The sequence below is a fragment of the Schistocerca gregaria genome, chromosome X, assembly GCF_023897955.1.
Source record: "Schistocerca gregaria isolate iqSchGreg1 chromosome X, iqSchGreg1.2, whole genome shotgun sequence".
Lineage (NCBI taxonomy): Eukaryota > Metazoa > Arthropoda > Insecta > Orthoptera > Acrididae > Schistocerca > Schistocerca gregaria.
Genome location: NC_064931.1, coordinates 56,394,229 through 56,410,486, shown reverse-complemented (window position 1 = coordinate 56,410,486; position 16,258 = coordinate 56,394,229). Strand labels below are relative to the sequence as shown.

General features: G+C 41.8%; 1 protein-coding gene across 2 annotated transcripts in view; it reads left to right on the top strand.

Moving 5' to 3' along the window:
• Positions 1 to 791: 791 nt before the first annotated feature.
• The window catches only part of LOC126299280 (cytokine receptor-like), a 431,253-nt gene continuing 415,786 nt past the window's right edge, over positions 792 to 16,258 (top strand). For both annotated transcript variants that reach the window (XM_049991064.1, XM_049991063.1), the window contains exon 1: positions 792 to 865. The gene's annotated coding sequence lies outside the window, so the exon portion shown is untranslated. The remainder of the gene's footprint in view (positions 866 to 16,258) is intronic.

Below are 16,258 nucleotides of genomic sequence, written 5' to 3'. Positions count from 1 at the left end.
AAGCAGTCTCATTATCAGAATTGTTGTACCTTCTAAGTGTTCCTCCAGTAAGGAGTAGTCTTTGTTTGGCATTCTCCACATTTGGTACGCAATGGTCTCTGTTTAAGTTGTTCGTAATTGTAATTCGTAGGTAGTACTTGAATCGACAAGCTTTAAATTTGTGTCAAATTTGTGTTACCGAAATTTAACGGAATTTTTATTGTTCCCATGTGAAGGAGCTTACGCGTTTTGTTGTTTAGGGTCAGTTGCTACTTTCCGAACTTCGCAGATGTCATGTCGAGATGAATTTTGCAATTAGTTTTGATCTTCTGGTGACTCTACTAGACGGTAAAAAACAGCACCATCTGAAAACAATCTAAGGGGGCAGCTCAGACTGTCGCGTAAATCGTTTACATCGATTAAGATTAGTAAAGAGCTGAATATTTTAAGAGCCATGTCATATCGAAAACGCTCTCCAGTTTGATAGCTCTCAATCACGTAACTGCGCAGCTTGTCGTACTGTCCTGGGCCTGCAGTCGTTGTCCACGTGTTTCATGTGGTGTGAGACTGTGATACTCATTGACAGTTGCGCCCGGCAAGTTTCGGCCTCACGCTTCACACAAACAGATCATATACAAGGGCAGAAGAAAAAGTGAATGGGTAGCGTGCAACATACTCAGACCTTTCTGCAACCGTTACTTATAGTGATTCTATCTCCGCGAGCGCGCCAATTTACTATCAAACGACGCATGCGCAGAACGCACCACCGTGCAGCGCTGTGTTGGTGGCTTAGAAGCAGCGACTCACAGCATCAGAAGTGCCTGACACGTGCGCCAGGTGGGGCCAGTCGCTCTCAGCAACTAAACGCTGGACGTATCTCCTGCTGGTAAGTAAATTGCGCAAATATTTTTTCCCATGTCTGACTGCACATTCCGATCGCCACTGGTCAATGGGAAAGAGTAGTGGCCGAAAGTGTGGACGTCACAACAAAGATTTAATCTCAAAACAACCTCCAAAATCATACCAGAAAGCATCCGTGCATTATGATATTATTGAATAAGAGGCTTAATTTTCTTTGTATGAGCACCACTAATTATGTGACTGGTCTGCACTTTTGTTACCGCTGTTAGGCATGTCCTCTTGGCAAATGAAAAAAATTATTATTGTGAGAAATAATGTACAAACAATTAATCAGTGAATCAAGGAGAGCATTAAAAATTCAGTAATTTATTTGTGACAAATTGAGTAACTGCCCATTAGAACAAAGTTATTAAATTCCCTATTAACGTTATTATGACTGAAAATACATACGACACTGGTGTAATAGTCTATAAAATTATTTACTATTGCTAATGATTGTGATTCGGCTAAATTTTTTGGTACTAGCCTTGAATTTAAATTAACACGGTACACCAATTAAATTACGCAAGCAGAAAGCAAACACGAGATATATATTGATTGTAGAAAGTTAGTGTATTCATTAGTGATAAACTATTGCTCTATTCTGATATCGTTTTTCTTCACGACTCTTCAGCGTACAGTATACTACTGGAAGGTAGTACCAGTCATGAAAATACAATTCTTATTTACTTAATTAATTTTGATGAAGGAAGACATTGACGCAGTCGTAGAATAGAAGAAGAAGGTACTTTACTGGTCACTTTTCCAGATTTTGAAGATGTTGGCAGTAATTTCATGTTTGATATTTAGTTGTGTAGCGGTATCATATGAAGAAGAAAAATTACTGGACTAAAAGCAAAGAAGACTGGAGTTTAACGCCAACGTCGAGGTGAAGTAGTAGGAAGAGACCAGCTGTAGCTCTGTCAAGGGACCATCCCACATTTAACGTAAAATTACTTAGGGAATCGACGAGAAACGTAAAACTGAATTCTCAAGAAGGTACTAGTCAGGAACTGTAACCTTCAGTGCCTTAATTGTTGCACCATCTCCCTTAGTTGCAGAAGTGGAACGCAACAGCGTCAGTAATTCAGTAGGATACAGGCACAGATAATGCAAATAAATATGGCTATGTTCAGTACAACACAAATAGTTCTCGGACATTTCAATATAGAACTATCAGATATACTATATCGTAATCCCATAACACCTCAGTTAATACATTCCAAGAAGCGCTACAGAAAATATTCACAAGAAATGTATTTTACGTGGTTAAAGAATTTACATGCTAACGTGCACAAACTCTTATTGTATCCATTTTACCTCTTGTAATACGATTGTAAGCATCAATCGTTTATGGAACCTAATTTTCTTTCGTCTGTAGATGTCATTGTGGCCGAGCGGTTCTATTCGCTTTAGTCTGGAACCACGCGACCACTACGGTCGCAGGTTAGAATCCTGCCTCGGGCACGGATGTGTGTGATGTGCTTAGGTTAGTTAGGTTTAAGTAGTTCTAAGTTCTAGGGGAATTGATGACCTCAGATGTTAAGTCCCATAGTGCTCAGAGTCATCTGAACCATTTATTGCAGATTGCATTTGCACTTAAATGCTTGAAGATGGACAAGACATAAAAAATTAAAATTAAAAGAAAAACAAAACACTCTCATATGAAATCAGGTTAGCCGCGCGGGTCTCTCAAACATTGACTGATAAATGTATTCATCATCTTAAACATATGGAATGGCCATATTCATTTTTATAAATATGAAGTGTCTCTAATGTTCTCTTTCTACTTAGTTACGACGAATAGTATTTTATCTACATTTGTGTTACAAGGCTTGCGTTAACCAAAGCCGAAAGTGAGCTGGATGGTACGTAGCTTGTCAGAGGAGCAAATCTGAAACGCGTTTGCTGTCACGTTTCAGATAAGCAGACGCTTATCACTGCTACCATGTAAGAAAGTATCGCCCGCTGCAGAGTATTGCCAATTACTTTCCAACGTCAAGCATTCTTAATGACATATTGTTTGCGAAGCGACTCCAGATATGCAGCGCTATCTGATAAAGCACTCACTAACGTAAGGACTACACTCCGATAAGCTACAGATACGGTTGAACACTGTCACGGGATACTTCCTAATATCGTGTCGGACTTCTCTTTGCGCTGCGTAATGCAGCATCTCTACGCGGCACGGTCTCAACAAGTCGTTGGAAGTCCCCTGCATAAATCTGAGCTATGTTGCCTCTACAGCCCTCCACAATTGCGAAACTGTTGCCGGTGCAGGAGGTCGTGCACAAATTGACCTCTCGATAATGTCCCATAAAAGTTCAAAATGTTCAAATGTATGTGAATTCCTAAGGGACTAAACCGCTTGGGTCATTGGTCCCTAAACTTACACGCTACTAAAACTAACTGATGCTAAGAACGACACACACACCCATGCCCGAGAGAGGACTCGAACCTCCGGCAGGAGGGGCGGCATAGTCCGTGACACGACACCTCAAATGCGCGGCCACTCCTCGCAACCCAAAACGTTCGATGGGATTGAAGTCGGGTGGCGTGGGCGGCTCGAACTGTGCAGAACGTTGTTCAAACTTTGGCACAGTGACGAGGCGCATTGTCCATCGTAGTTTGGGAACGAATGGCTGCACAAGGTCTCCATGTAGCCAAACATAATCGTTGCCAGTCAATGATAGATTCAGTTGGACTCATTCCACACTATTATGGTGCCACCACCAGCTTGTACAGTGCCTTGTTCACGACGTGGGTCCGTGGCTTCCTGGGGTCTGCACCACACTCGAACCCTACCGTCAGGTCTTAGCACCTGAAATCGGAACTTATCTGACCAGGGTCCAGTCGATACGGTCAAGAGTCCACGAGAGGCGCTGCAGGCGATGTCCTGCTGTTAACAAAGTCACTGGCGTCGGTTGCCTGTTGTCATATCCCGTTAATGCCAAATTTTGCAGCACTGTCCTAATGGATACATTCGTCGTACGTCCCACATTGATTTCTGCGGCTATTTCACGCATTATTGCTTGTTGCACTCACACAGCTCTAAGCAAACTCTGCTTCTCTCTGTCGTTAAGTGAAGGCAGTCGGCCACTGTGTTGTCGGTGGTGAGAGGAAGTGCCTGAAATTTGGTACTGTCGGCACACTTTTAACAATGGATCTCGGAATATTGAATTCCCTTACAGTTTCCAAAACAGAATGTCCCATTCGTCTGACTCCAACCACCATTCCGCGTTCAAAATCTGCTAATTCCCGTCGTGCGGCCATAATCACGTCGGATACCTTTTCACATGTGCCACCTGAGTGCAAATGGCTGCTGCGCCAATGCACTGCCGTTTTGTACCTTGTGTACGCGATACAAACGCCATCTGTATATGTGCCTACCGCTGTCCTGTGACTTTCGTCACCTCAGTGTGTATCCAGTAAAAGAGACGTTAAAACGTTCGGCATGTTTGGAAAGCGCAAAGTAGCTGAGAAAAATACACGGTATTGACCAAATTAGGCTTTAAACATGTTCGGCCGAGAGGAGCAGAGAGGAAGGTTTCACGTCTCTTTAATGCCTGGGCCATTAATGACGCAACAATAATTCAGACAGAGGCAGCTGGCGGCAAGAATCGGGTCTAAATTTTTCAAACGAACCGAATGAGCATTCGCTTGAAGCGATATAGCGAAACCACGGAAAACTTAAATCACTGATTTCAACTCTGATTTGAATCCCAGTCCTTGCGACCAACTGAGTCCTGTGAGCGAAATTTCCCAAACTTTATTTGTCATACATGAAAAAGGAAATAACGGGTCCTAGAAGTTACACTTGTAGGATGTAGACAATTGACTAAATGGGGCCATAGTGTACGATTTAGCTCCTAATAATCCAAGCAATGCCAGGAGTAGTGTATGCACAGTAGGTGTCATGGCCCAAGCTGTAACTGCTTGAAATGCCATCAGCAGTTACTCAAAGAGCGCCAGCATATGGAAGCTGCCGAGTAGAAGTAGTTTTATGACATCTTTCATAGTCAAAGAAGTTCAAGGACCGAGATTTTCATCCCATAACATATAAAGTTCTGTTCCTCTACGTAAGTTGCGTGTTCCGTGCCTCTTGTGCCGTGCAACACCTCTGAAACTCTTGTAGATGGATGTAAATTTCTCCTTCACGACTTCGCTCAAACTGATAATTGTTCCGATTCCTCAGGTGGATGTTTTGTGGCATATGGGCACCAGACACAGAGAAAGCAGGGAGCATCGTCTCTATTTAAGTTCGAGGCACATGCTATCAATAATGAGGACAAATGTTATACTTTAAATGTTATTTAATGTTAATGTTGACAATGTACAATTTTGTAAGAGAGGTAAAGATATTAGGTCAAGTAGAGAAGGCTTGCTAGCTAAGACGGATGAAGGTAGGGCAGTAAATCGACAGCAGTCTTCTCGTGGAGATCCCCGACGTGATTCAGGGAAACTTAAATTAGAATTCCAAGCTCACTCTTCTTGACTAAGAGTCCTATATCTCAGTCACTGCGCTGCGTTGCCCTGATAGAGTCATGAAAATGACGCAATCTACGTTGTTTGGTTTTCGGTGGGCTCATACGCTGCCTTCTATACAGCGAGTAGCTGTAAATCCCTATCCGGCCTTCCAGATATTGTTTTCCTGCACTTTCCCTAAATTGCTTATAAAGCGCATACCACAAGTTTTGTATGTGCAGTCCATTCCCGCATTCAGCGTTAGGAGCCCAAGTTACCCATTTTCTGTCTACTCTGGACCACCTGACAGGTCTGTTCCCATTTCACAATATGGGAAGGCAGGTAGGTCCTCTCGATCCTTGCAGGACCCCTCTCTCACTGGTGTTTGCACGGTTTACAGTTTTGTGCTGTTCCTAGAGTCTTCTCTTTGGTAGTTGTTCTTCTCATTTTGTTTTTCATCTAGTTTTTCCAGTTTCTGCTGTTCGGTGTAAGCTGCATGCGCAGTTCTTAGGGATAAATCACGGATGGTTTCCAGTTGGTTTAGTTGTTGATCATCCTGCTGGCTGACCGATGCGCTTTTGCACGGGAAAGAGGCGCACTCAACTGGAATATCTCTCGAACCAGCGGTACTCCAGCCATTTCGTCCAGCTGCTACGTGGGAAAGTAACACAGCATGTACGAGGCGAGCTACAGAGCTGTATTTTGCACTCACTGTAGAAATGGACTTGAGTGTCGGCGGCATTGCCCTACACAGCCGCGTAATCTAACACCCATCTCAGAAATAATAGCGCAATTCCATATTATCCGTCACTGATGTTGGGTTGAAGACGGTGTAGACTGTAGAGGGTGCTAAATCGCTGCAGAGACTTACCCCTGGCCTTTCAGCTTCCAAACTAGTCGTCTGCTCAGGGTCACAAGCAGGAATTTTCCCGATTCTGTGCCATTTGATGACGTCTACTGTCTGACTTTTAGCAGTATTGAATTTTCTTATATCTTTGTCATCGATGGATAGAGACTTATCATGGCAGAGATCGTGGACATCGTGGATTTAGTGGCTCCACCACTCGCGGCAGTAACTATATCACATGACTGCCGGCCATGAAAATCGGTCGCTTGGGAAACTACGAAAATGGCTATATATCCAGCCACAGAGCAGCAACCTCAAGCAGACCATCGTAATCGTCTCCTAAACGGTCACAAATATTGCGCAGTATTTCCTGAGGCAACAGTAATGAACGTGTAGAGGTGTGATCGAGAGGTTACGCAATAATATTGGCAACATTAAAAACTTTTGAAACGTATAGCACTGCCCAGAAATGTGCCGTCTATGGGCAGTATTGACAATATTCTTGCCGGTCTGTTGTGTGCCGCGGATATCATTTTGTGCTCTGTTCGCTATTGCTGTAGTGTTGGTATGGACGAAAGCGCGTTTGATTACACTGCATGTATATGCACAAATAATTGCTGACATTATGTGCTGTTAGGGCATATGAGTGCAAAAACAAAAAGATTAAGAATGAATCGTATGATTTGTTTCTCAGAAAACATGGGAAAAGGCCAAGGAGGACGACGTTTTGAAAAAAAAATCAATTAATGTGAAATTGTGATTGGTCTCTTTTAATCTAAAAGTAGTTACATTCTACAAGAACTTGCATACAACATAGAAGTGTTATTGCTGTGGTCTTCAGTCCAGAGACTGGTTTGATGCAGCAGTCCATCCTACTCTATTCTGTGACAGCTTCTTCATCTCCCAGTACCTACTGCAAACTACATCCTTCTGAATCTGCTAAGTGTATTGGTCTCCCTCTACGATTTTTACCCTCCACTCTGCCCTCCAATACTAAATTGATGATCCCTTGATACCTCAGAACATGTCCTACCAACCGATCCCTTCTTCTAGTCAAGTTGTGCCACAAATTTCTCTTCTTCCCAATTCTGTTCAATGCCTCCTCATTAGCCATGTGGTATACCTATCTGATCTTCAGCATTCTTCTTTAGCTCCACATTTCGAAAGCTTCTATTCTCTTCTTGTCCAAACTATTTACCGTCCATGTTTCACTTCCATACATGGCTACACACCATACAAATACTTTCAGAAACGACTTCCTGACACTTAAATCTATACTCGATGTTAACAAGTTTCTCTTCTTGAGAAACGCTTTCTTTGCCATTGCCAGTCTACATTTTATATCCTCTCTACTTCGACCACGGTCAGTTATTTTGCTGCCCAAATAGCAAAACTCATTTAGTACTTTAAGTGTCTCATTACCTAATCTAATTCCCTCAGCATCACCCGACTTAATTCGACTACATTCCATTATCCTTGTTTTGCTTTTGTTGATGTTCATATTATATCCTCCTTTCAAGACACTGTCCATTCCGTTCAACTGCTCTTCCAGGTCCTTTGCTGTCTCTGACAGAATTAAAATGTCATCGGTGAACCTCAAAGTTTTTCTTTCTTCTCCACGGATTTTAATTCCTACTCCGAATTTTTCTTTTGTTTCCTTTACTGCTTGTTCAATGTACATATTGAATAACATCGGGGGTAGGCTACAACCCTGTCTCACTCCCTTCCCAACCACTGATTCCCTTTCAGGCCCTTTTACTCTTATAATTGCCATCTGGTTTCTGTACAAATTGTAAGTAGCCTTTCGCTCCCTGTATTTTACCCCTGCCGCCTTCAGAATTTGAAAGAAAGTGTTCCAGTCAACATTATGAAAAGCTTTCTCTAAGTCTACAAATGCTAGAAACGTAGGTTTGCTTTCCTTAATCTATCTTCTAAGATAAGTCGTAGGGTCAGTATCGCCTCACATGTTCAAAACATTTCTACGGAATCTGAACTGATCTTTCACGAGGTCGTCTTCTACCAGTTTCTCCATTCGTCTGTAAAGGGTTCGCGTTAGTATTTTGCAACCATGGCTTATTAAACTGATAGTTCGGTAATTTTCACATCTGTCAACACATGCTTTCTTCTTTAGGATGGGAATTATTCTGTTCTTCTTGAGGTCTGAGGGTATTTCGCCTGTCTCATACACCTTGCTCACCAGATGGTAGAGTTATGTCAGGGCTGGCTCTCCCAAGGCTGTCAGTAATTCCAATGAAATGTTGTCTACTCCCGGAGCCTTGTTGAGACTTAGGTCTTTCAGTGCTCTATCAAACTCTTCACGCAGTATTATATCTCCCATTTTTTCTTCTTCTTCTACATCTACATCTACATCTACATCTTCACCTACATCCTCGTCCATTTCCATAATGTTGTCCTCAAGTACATTGGCCTTGTTTAGACTCTCTATATACTCCTTCCACCTTTCTGCTTTCCCTTCTTAGCTTAGAACTGGGTTTCCATCATTGATATTGATACAAGTGGCTCTCTTTTCGCCAACGGTCTCTTTAATTTTCCGTTTGTCCTCTAGCCATCCCTGCTTAGCCATTTTGCACTTCCTGTCGATCTCATTCCTTTTATCTCTTTGATCCTATGTTGCCTTCACTATTTCATCCTTCAAAGCTACCCATTCTTATTCCATTGTATTTCTTTCCCTCATTCTTGTCAATCGTTCTCTAATGCTCTCTCTGAAACTCTCTACAGCCTCTGGTTCTTTAAGTTTATCCAGGTCCAATCTCCTTAAATTCCCCACCTTTTTTCAGTTTCTTCAGTTTTAATCTACAGGTCATAACGAATAGATTGTGGTCATAGTCCACATCTACCCCTGGAAATGTCTTACAATTTAAAACCTGGTTCCTAAATCTCTGTCTAACCATTCTATAATCTATCTGAAACCTTCCAGTGTGTGTGAAATCTTATGGGACTTAACTGCTAAGATCATCATTCCGTAAGCTCACACACTACTTAACTTGAATTATACTCAGTACAAATTATCCTCAGTACAAACACGCACACCCATACCCGAGGGAGGACTCGAACCTCCGCCTGGACTAGCCGCACAGTCCATCACTGCAGCGACATGACCGCTCGGTTAATCCCGCGCGTCACCTTCCAGTATCTCCAGGCCTCTTCCGTGTATACAAACTTCTTTCATGATTCTTGAACCAAGTATTAGCTATGATTAAGTTATGCTCTGTGCAAAATTCTACCAGGCGGCTTCCTCTATCATTTCTTACCCACCATTCCATATTCACCTACTACGTTTCCTTCTCTTCCTTTTCCTACTACCGAATCCCAGTCACTCATGACTATTAAATTTTGGTCTCCCTTCATTATCTGAATATTTTTTTTTTCTCATCATACATTTCATCAATGTCTTCGTCATCTGCGGGGCTAGTTAGCATATAAACTTGCACTACTGTGGTAGGCGTGTTCTTCGTGTCTAGCTTGGCCACAATAGTGCGTTCACTATGCTGTTTGTAGTAGCTTACCCGCACTCCTATTTTTTTATTCATTATTAAACCTACTCCTGCATTACTCCTATTTGATTTTGTATTTATAACCTCGTATTCACTTGATCAGAAGTCTTGTTCCTCCAGCCACCGAACTTCACTAATTACCGCTATATCTAACATAAACCTATCCATTTCCCTTTTTAAATTTTCTAACCTACCTGTCCGATTAAGAAATATGACATTCCACGCTCCGATCCGTAGAATGCCAGTTTTGTTTCTCCTGATAACGACGTCCTCCCCAGTATTTCCCTCCCGGAGATCCGAATGTGGACTATTTTACCTCCGGAATATTTTACCCAAGAGGACGCCATCATAATTTAACCATACAGTGAAGCTGCATGCCCTCGGGAAAAATTACAGCTGCAGTTTCCCCTTGCTTTCAGCTGTTCGCAGCACCAGCACAGCAAGGCCGTTTTGATTAGTGTTACAAGGCCAGATCCGTCAATCATCCAGACTGTTGCCCCTGCAACTACTGAAAAGGCTGCTGCCCCTCTTCAGGGACCACACGTTTGTCTGGCTTCTCAATGGATACCCCTCCGTTGTGGTTGCGCCTACGGTACAGCTATCTGTATCGCTGAGGCACGCAAGCCTCCCCACCAACGGCAAGGTCCATGGTTCATGGGGCGGAACATAAAAGTATATGTCCCATTTATCTTAACCACCTTAAATAACTGTTTGTCCAGTTGAAAATTGCAAAATGTTTCAAGCAAATGTTCTTTAGCCGTCAGGGGGACATCAGTCAGCATGATTTTCTTTGTTGTTGCTTTGTTTTTTACAAAGATATGAAGGGCGGTATGACTTTTTTAAATGGCACCCTGTATTTTTTATTCGCTAATTCATTTCTTCTCCTAAAGACCTATTCAAAAATGTATCACAGTGCACCACTCACTGAAACACAACGTTGTTAATTACATAACAAATCATTGACGTTAACGCACCCAACGCTTAGTGCAGGTACTCGGGCTAATGGAACACATCCACGTGGAGACGTTGACAGAGGACAAATGTAAACATAAGTAGAATGCACACCCGTCATTTCCTCAACGATCGTCAGTTGAAGAGCTGTGTGAGTAGAATGTACACCAACGAAGAGAAGGTAGAAATGCTACTCATCTTTGTGGAATTTAAGTTAGCAAAATAGTGATTGCAATACTTTTTTCTTAAGTATGGGTACATTTATTACAGTAATTTAGTCCTTTAAATACTGTTGTGTAGAGCAGGCATACAGAAAGGCTCTCCTTCCTACAAACTGCATCGACATAACGTTTATGTGATTGTTGTTGTTGAAAGTAGACGAAATGCTACGCAGGCAGCAGAACTGTACAGAAACCGAAATCCTGACAAGAAGCTACCTTCCCGACTGATGTTTTCTCGTCTTGTTGCGATGCTTCAGGAAACGGGAAGTTTTAACCAACGACAACGCAATCGTCGTAGCACTCGCACAGACGAAGCTGCCGAAGTTGCTGTTCTCGCTTCCGTTGCTATGAATCCACATGTGAGCGCACGACAGCTTGAACACAAGATTGGAATTCCTAAAACCAGTGTACATCGAAATTTTTATACGTCACTGATTCCCTCGTTACCATGTACACCTACATCAAGAATTGCATGGGAATGATTTTCAGAATCATATACAGTTCAGTCAGTGGGCTCAGCAGCAAACCCTCGCCAACCCGAACTCCTTCTCCAATATTCTATTTACCGATGAATGTTCCTTCTCAAACAAAGGACAGGTAAATACAAGGAACATGCATTATTGGTCCAGCAGCAACCCACGATGGCTTAGACAGGTCAGTGGAGAGTTAACGTCTGGTGTGGGATGCTCGGTACTACAATCATTGGCCCCTGATTTCATCAATGGTAGTCTAAACGGCACAGCGTATGCCAACTTCCTCAGACGAATTCTTCTCCTCTTCTGGATGAAATGCCGCTAAGAACTAGAATACTTATGTGGTATCAACACGATGGATGTCCAGCACATAATGCCTTGCGTGGACGTCGTGTTCTGAACCGAAGGATTGGTCGAGGAGGAACAGTTACTTGGCCTGCTAAGTCTCCTGATTTAGATCCTCTGGAGTTTTTATTTGGGAATGCATTAAAGACGTTGTCTATCGCGATATTCCAATAACTCCAGAGGACGTGCAGGAACGTGTCGTGCTTGCTTGCAATTCTCTTTAGCAGGCAACACTGGAAGCAGTAAATAATTCTTTCATTCAACGAATGCACCAGTGTATCGGTTTCCAGGGTCACCACTTTGAGCACATTTGAATGTTCTACTCCTGGGCAGTGGTACAGGAGAGTCAAAGTCAATTTTGTGTTATTTTTTAACTTGGTTTTCATTTGGTTTCTGACAACTCCAGCAAGTGGACCAATTTGTGACTCCGGGCTTAAAGTCAGTGCTGTGTTATGTAAGTAATAACTTTGTGTTTCTGTGAATGGTACACTGTGATACATTTTTGAATAGGTATTTAGGAGAGGAAATGAATTAGCAAATAAAAAATACTGGGTGTCATTTATAAAAGTCATAGCGCTGTTCATATCTTTGTAAAAAACAAAGCTACAACGAAGGTGATCATGCTGTTTGATGTCCCCCTGATGGTTAAAAAACATTTGCTTGAAACATTTTGTAATTTGCATCTGGACAAACAGTTATTTAGGGTGGTCAAGGTAAATGGAACACCCTGTATATGTGTGCGTGTGCATTACCTACCCAAACATAATCTTGTCAGAGGTGCTATTCCTTCTACAGGGTTGGTTTTGTTTGGGGGAAGACCCCAAAGAGTGAGGTCATCTGTCTCATTGGATTAGGGCAGGATGGGAAAGGAAGTCGGCAGTGCCCTTTCAGAGGAACGATCCCCGCATTTACCTGGAGCGATTTATGGAATCACAAAAAACCTAAATCAGGATGGCCGGACGCGGATTGAACCGTCGTCCTCTCGAATGCGAGTTCAGTGTGCTAACCACTGCTCCGCCTCGCTCGGACTTTTTATAGATGTCAAACGTGTGGTGATTATTATTTTCACCAATTGTGAGGCCCAGATAGCTAATGGTTTTGTCTTTCTCAATTTCCAAAGTCAAATTAATTTTAGGGTGTAACTGGTTGACTTTTTTGTGGACATTTTCGATGTCTGCGTGTCTGCCATCTGCCAACATGAGGGTATCATGTAAATACTTAAAATAGTATGTAATTTGCTTGAGAGTCGGCCAATTGCAATTAAAGAATTTGTCTTCCAGAGAATTTAGCGAAATATTGGCTAATGTGTCTGCTAATCTATTACCCATGGATACTCCATCTGCTTGGGTATAAAGTTTCTTGTTAAAATCAAAATAATTTTGTGATGGTGCTATTTCCTAAAGAGTTATAATTTTTAGGTCTTGCAGTCATGGAAAGTTTTCAATACTGTAACAGGATATGTTTTATAATTTGGATAGTTTCCTCTACTTGTGCGTTGGTATGTAGATTAGTAATATCAAATAAAATAAATTTACCATTAGGTCATATCTGTACGTCTTTTATATCTCTTGCAAAGATTATGCAAATTTTTGATTGTGTCCTTTCTGTTGACAGTATAAATTTTTGATATTAGGGTGTTTAGTTTTTTTGGTTATGAAATATGATGGGCTATTGATGTAATTAATAATGGTACGAATCGGAACTATCGATTTATGTGTCTTTGTTTGGGCTCGTAATTTTGGTGCACTTGGATTCAACTATACATGTACTTTTTCATGTTCAGTGAGAAGGCTTTCTTTATTTTAGGTGCAAATCTATTGGTAGGATTGTGAGACAGTTCTGTGATACTGTTAGTTTCAAAGAAGTCCACGTTACGTCTTTAGTGAACTGTCTTATAACTGTTACTGTTATGGTAAGTAGCAAATGACATAAATACAGGGTGTTACAAAAAGGTACGGCCAAACTTTCAGGAAACATTCCTCACACACAAAGAAAGAAAATATGTTATGAGGACATGTGTCCGGAAACACTTACTTTCCATGTTAGAGCTCATTTTATTACTTCTCTTCAAATCACTTTATCATGGAATGGAAACACACAGCAACAGAACGTACCAGCATGACTTCAAACACTTTGTTACAGGAAATGTTCAAAATGTCCTCCGTTAGCGAGGATACATGCATCCACCCTCTGTTGCATGGAATCCCTGATGCGCTGATGCAGCCATGGAGAATGGCGTATTGTATCACAGCCGTCCACAATACGAGCACGAAGAGTCTCTACATTTGGTACCGGTGTTGTGTAGACAAGAGTTTTCAAATGCCCCTATAAATGAAAGTCAAGAGGGTTGAGGTCAGGAGAGCGTGGAGGCCATGGAATTGATCCGCCTCTACCAATCCATCGGTCACCGAATCTGTTGTTAAGAAGCGTACGAACACTTCGACTAAAATGTGCAGGAGCTCCATCGTGCATGAACCATATGTTGTGTCGTACTTGTAAAGGCACATGTTCTAGCAGCACAGGTAGAGTATCCCGTATGAAATCATGATAACGTGCTCCATTGAGCGTAGGTGGAAGAACATGGGGTCCAATCAAGACATCACCAACAATGCCTCCCCAAACGTTGACAGAAAATCTGTGTTGATGACGTGATTGCACAATTGCGTGCGGATTCTCGTCAGCTCACACATGCTGATTGTGAAAATTTACAATTTGATCACGTTGGAATGAAGCCTCATCCGTAAAGAGAACATTTGTACTGAAATGAGGATTGACACATTGTTGGATGAACCATTTTCAGAAGTGTACCCGTGGAGGCCAATCAGCTGCTGATAGTGCCTGCACGCGCTGTACATGGTACGGAAACAACTGGTTCTGCTCTCTCTCCATACAGTGACGTGGTCAACGTTACCTTGTACAGCAGCAACTTCTCTGACGCTGACATTAGGGTTATCGTCAACTGCACGAAGAATTGCCTCGTCCATTGCAGGTGTCATCGTCGTTCTAGGTCTTCCCCAGTCGCGAGTCATAGGCTGGAATGTTCCGTGTTCCCTAAGACGCCGATCAATTGCTTCGAACATCTTCCTGTCGGGACACCTTCGTTCTGGAAATCTGTCTCGATACAAACGTACCGCGCCACGGCTATTGCCCCGTGCTAATCCATACATCAAATGGGCATCTGCCAACTCCACACTTGTAAACGTTGCACTGACTGCAAAGCCACGTTCGTCATGAACACTAACCTGTTGATGCTATGCACTGATGTGCTTGATGCTAGTACTGTAGAGCAATGAGTCGCATGTCAACACAAGCACCGAAGTCAACATTACCTTCCTTAAATTGGGCCAACTGGTGGTGAATCGAGGAAGCACAGTACATACTGACGAAACTAAAATGAGCTCTAACATGGAAATTAAACGTTTCCGGACACGTGTCCACATAACATCTTTTCTTTATTTGTGTGTGAGGAAAGTTTCCTGAAAGTTTGGCCGTACGTTTTTGTGACACCCTGTATATTGAAAATTATACGTTAATTATGGTTTGACAGTTTAACAGTTGAGCTCTTACGACGTTCTATGTTTACAAATATTATGCCGATGAACAGCGATATTAACTTATTAACTATCGGGACGAAATGAGTTACTAAAATAATATCGCTGCTCATCTGCATAATAGTTGTAATCGCATAACATTGCAAGTGTTGAACTGTCAAACCATAGTAAATGTATTTTTTACGTCATTTACAATCTTATCCGAATATTGTGCGCGTATAATTGCGCAATACTTTCCCATAACCATATCACAAACACTCCAGGGTGAAACTGCACTTGTAAAGTTCAAGTTTTCCAAAGAATTGCCAGTGGCAAGATATAGTAACGTAATACGGAAACACAGACATTGCGTCTCTCACTGTAGTATTTTGTTTTTTGATAATGAGGATATGTGCGTCCGCAGAAATTTATCAACGGAGGGCAGGGGGGAGCGAGACCCTAAAATTGATTTTTTTTATGTACATGGGTCGGTCAGGTTTAAGACATGTCATACCACAATAACTAAATTTTATAGGTGACACTAAAACATTAAAGCCCACAAAATTAAGTTTTATCCACTCAATATTTGTTACACGTACATTACTTTGAAACTGAAAACAACAAACAAATGATTATACAGCCACTGCTAAAGACATAGTATTGTTTCACTGTGACCAGGCACGTTGTGCTGTATCTGCCTAAACGAGAGGCTTAGCGGAATAATGGGAAAACACTTCTAGAAGGGTATTAAAATTTTGTAATGGATAAAAACACCCTATATCTGTTGACAACCATATCCAGTAACGTATCAAATGTTGGACCATCTACACAAAAAACGTTGTCATAATCTTTTTTTCGTTCAACCTCAATTCTCCAACAAGTTTTCGAAAGTGATATTTGTCGCCCCTCGATCCAAATTTTCATCCACTCTTTTTTCTACTTGCAATAAAGTAAAGCCATTATTGCAGCAGTAACGTCTTCATAGTCAACATTACGGACCACAATATTATTGTACAATGTTATTGACCGTCTA